Source organism: Phalaenopsis equestris, unplaced genomic scaffold, assembly GCF_001263595.1.
Source record: "Phalaenopsis equestris unplaced genomic scaffold, ASM126359v1 Scaffold000540, whole genome shotgun sequence".
In the NCBI taxonomy this organism is placed as follows: Eukaryota; Viridiplantae; Streptophyta; class Magnoliopsida; order Asparagales; family Orchidaceae; genus Phalaenopsis; species Phalaenopsis equestris.
In genome coordinates, this window is record NW_018164980.1 from 436,325 (window position 1) to 441,187 (window position 4,863).

Below are 4,863 nucleotides of genomic sequence, written 5' to 3' on the forward strand. Positions count from 1 at the left end.
CCAACATTATATATATATATATATATATATATATATGTCAACATTTTTTTTCAGCCATGTATAATTCCACCTGAGCTTTATTAGGGGCAACCCCACATTAAACCCAAAATAGACTAATTTCACCATGAATTTTAATATATTTTGGAATTTTCTCTTAAATAAATTATTTTTATCAAAAAATAAATAAAATTTACAAAAAAAAAAGTTAAGTTGCTATAAATTTAATCTTGAGGAATTTACATACATAGTCTCTAATTTCTAGAAATTTACATTTTCATGCATAGGTTGGGTGGTATGCATGTAAGAAAATTATGTTTAGGTGTTATGTATGTAATACATCTGAATTATGTAGTATGTATGTAGATCTACTTTAATCCATTGAGTTATTTGTACTAATGAAGAAGATTTTTGCAACCAGGGTGATTTTATGGGCAAACTGATTTCTACTTGTTTATCAAATCTTGTACTAAGAATATCTATTATTAACTTGTATTGGTTGGACATCCCAACAAATAGTTTACCATCGCAAACTTCATAATTCATATTCCTAAGCTTTAGGTGATGAAATATGCTTCTTCTTTTTTAGTAAGCTCCTTCTTCTTTGAACAATTTGCATGTATATCATTACAATTGTCGTTCACACTCTAAATAGAGCTAGTAAAGTGAGAGTAAAATATCTCAAAGGTAATATATATATATATATATATATATATATACATGTATATATACATTTATACATGTATATATGTATGTACACACACACACACACACACACACACATATATATATATATATAAAGAAAAATAGTAATATGTATGATCCAAACGATCATTTAAGCTACATCAATTGAATACTTGCTCCACCTTTTCACCACAAACATGAGCCTTAAAAGTTGAAAAGACCTGGTCTCCGGAGATGGTTTTTCACTTGCTATCGACAAGGTCCACTAAAGAGTGTAGAGTGAATCATCTCGGAGACAAGTTTTCAAGGGACCCTAGAGGGCAACGAAAAGATCCCAGACTAACAAAAGGAGCAACCCTACGAGGCAAAGGCCCTGTCGACCGGTTGGGGCGAGAGTATGTGATGACTTAGGCTCAATGCAAACTAGAAACTCGACATATTTTAACTGATTGCTATGGAAGCGATGAAGAGTGTGATTCAACTTCCAATTGACAACTTAAGCTAATGAATCCAAAAAAAACATAAAGGACGACCAACGAGAATGTGACATCCAAATTTCATGGTTTAGCTCTAAAAATGTCCATGACACAAGTCAGTGACATGATCCATGACAAGTTACAAAGGTCACTATTGACATCAGTTTTTGATATCACGAGTGTAGAATGTCCGTTCAAGCGCTAAGAAACCTTGCTTGATGCACGTGTTGACTCTTGTAGCGCGAGACATCAACTTTAGACCCACTGACACGTGTTGAGGGGCACGTAGCCAGAGTCATTTTGCTAGGCTTTGGCTTTCGCTTGGGCGAATGCCAGTCAGCATTTGACACATCAGACGACTCCAATCGGGTCAAAAAATATTATTCGTCGCACCAAACACAAAATTGGCTGGAATTGACCCGATCACCAGCAAGCTCATTCAAATGGCCCTGGACGACGAAACAGACCACGTGAGTGAGTCCGGAACATTGATTCCACTTAGAAAAGGCGATCATTTCACCACGATCTCGCGTGCGGGCTAAAAATGCACAACTTATCATTTTTGACTCGATTGTTGAAAAAGTGGCCCGAACGACCCCGAACGATAAAACAGACCTCACCACTACGTTCGGAACGTTCTATTTTGCCTAGTGACGATGCTCATTTTACTGCGGTGGCGTGTTCGGCGAAGATGGGCAGTAAACTTTAAATAATAATAATAATAGTATTACTATTATTATAATAAAAAAATAAAAAAAAGATCATTTTTTTTAAAAAACTTACTAGCCGCACCTCTTCCCGAAAAGGCTGATCGCGAGTTTTTTTTATTTCTTCTTTGGCTCTCCTTGGAGGGATGCGAGAAAAGAAAAAAAAAATTGCGCCTACCCGTTTTCGCGAAAATCCCCCCACATGGCTCTTGGCTCCCATTTTTCGCGAAAAAAGAACTACCCCCTCTTCGCGAAAGGCTCGCCGCCCCCTTCCCTTCCGCTCGTCGCCGGTCCTACCCCGCCAACCTCGCCGGCTTCTTCTCCTTCTTCTTCTTCTTCTTCTTCTACTACTTCTTCTTCTTCTTCTTCTTCTCGGCCAACCCTGCCAACCTCGCCAGATTTCCTTCATTTCACCGGCTTTTGCCTTGCCGAGGTTGTGTTTTTGCCGGAGTAAAACAGTGAGGAGAAGTTTCAATTTTTTTGGGCTTTCTCCCACACCTCCTTCGCTTCGGCGCTCACCGTCCACAAGCTAGCATCCATCGTCTCACTTTTACGGCGACCGGACACCTCGCCGGACAGAGAGGATCAACATCGTTCGGGAGGGTACGAAAGACTTCCACCTCGCGTGCAAGCTCCCGCTGGACTTCTCTAGGCTTTGTGCAAACCACGCGACGGTATAACCACTCTTCCCCTTTCACATTTTACTTCATGACCGGCCTTAGGTTGTAGGTGTGTTAGGCGTGTGGGTTCGATCGCCCACACGTGGGTGTGCGCCGACGTAAGCAGGCGCAGCGGCGCGCCTATGTGATAGATCATTTGTTTTCCTTGAAGTAGCCTATAGGATAGGACCCCCATTTTGCACAACTAATTCTCATACGATGACTGAGTGAATCCTATTTGACTGTTAGCTCTAGCACAAAATCCTAGAGGTTGGAGCTCCCTTCGCCCTCCTCTGCTTTGGTTGTCCCAATCTCTTAGAAGATCAAAAAGTAGATCTTTGCAAAATGAGAAAATGTGAGTCATTAGCTCATTTTGCAAAGCTCGAAAGCGTCGTGAAATCGAGAAGAGCGTTGTCGCTAATCCATTTCATGACGAGCTGGAGAACTTCCCCCTTGGAGATCCAGGGAGAAGTTCATCACTTGCCTCGCCAAAGCAAAGGCATCAATCACCATCTTTTTTATAAATCGATCTTAGGTTCTCCGGTGAAGTCGTTTGCATGGGAATAACTCCCTATTACATGTGTATGTTTGTATGTTGCATTTTGCATGCCACGTAGCACGTCACTTCACCTCGTCCGGCCGCCCCGGTCTGACGAGCATTTCATTTGGCTCCGTCTAGTTGTCTCGGCCCGACTAGCATTTCACTTTGCTACGATCTGTCGCCCCGGTCTGACAGACATCCCACTTCATTTCAATCGGCTTCCCAGATTCGATTGACATGACACTTTGGCTCGATCATATTCCTCAACCCAGTCGACCAACTACTTGCACCACCATATTATTTTACATGTGCGTTTCCATTTTTAGCATATTGTGGCGCATATGTATGAATACATTATTATATCCCGTCTTGCATCTGCATGTCTGCATGATTATGATAATATGCCTGAGTTGCATATTTCCGTGGGGCCGCTGCCATCACGACATGTCTATCTTTTCGGGCTCTGCCGACAATGCATGCCCATTCCGTCAGGTCACTATTCTATTGACAGCGACTTTATATATGCTTAAAAATATAAGTATTTAATACTGCTACTAAAAGATTTAATTCACCAGCAACGTCACCAAAACTTAATAATGGTTATAGAATCGATAAAGATGTATATATAAAATATTTAATAATGGTAAAGTCACACTTATCAATGCAAGTATACGTATCACTCAAGTAATTTAGGGCTCTAATGGAGTCTTATATATCGATCCCACAGGGAGTAATATTAGAACTACGAACTAAGATTTTAGAAAAACAATACTTTAATCGCAACAATGAAATTCAAATTGTTTATCTGTCACTAATAGACAATTGAAATAAATATGTAATTTTGATAACTCTTAAATAACTAATTATACTAATAAAGTTTTTAATGTGATATTCAATATATCAGAAAACATCATTCTCCTTGTCAAAAAATTATAGTGAATGGATAAAGTGAATCAGTTCAAATAGTGTTGTGCCAAATAGGAGCATACATATTCTTTACCATTTGGTCTAGACATAAAGAACATTGACTAATCCTACGCTTGTTTACTGAATATGCGGCTATGCTGGGAGGATATCGGCTCTCACTTCGGATCTCCCACGTTCCCCTCACCTGAGGGCTAACATCTACACTTCAGCACCCAAACGATAGGATCAAATTGGAGATTTTAGTCTGTCACTCTAAAATCTCTAATTCTACGCCCGATAATTTTATTTTCCTATTTATTTGCACCCAACTTCCAATGATTTTGACCTCCCTGAATCTTGGATGTAATCTTCACTTTAATTGTAAAACAACATATTTTAACAAATCAATTGGCTAGATTGAAAGCAAATTAAGATCGAAGTGAAAAGATCATCACAACTTCTTTAACATTTTCATGGCTCAACCAATTCAAATCACAATTTCACAAATCTCAAGACAAGGAGAAAGACAAAGAAAACTACTTAGAACTCATGGGGAAGACACAACAAAACTCAAAATTCATATATAAAAATGAAGTCATACAAACTACAACAAGTAAATAACACTTATCTCTAATTTCTCCCTAAGCAAACTCCTTGAAGTTCCTCTGAATCTCTTCCTTTCTTTAAAACACACAAAATTCCTTTTCGAAGCGGCAAGGAGGAAGAAATGTCTAACTTTCTCTCCACTCTTACAATCTCTCGAAGAATTTCTCACAATTAGACACTCTAGTAAACTCTCTACACACTAATGGAACCTCTCTAACCTCCAGGACTCCTCTATTTTCGGCCAAAGTCTTCTTTTTAATGATGTGGATGAGTTTTCCCAAGAGGTC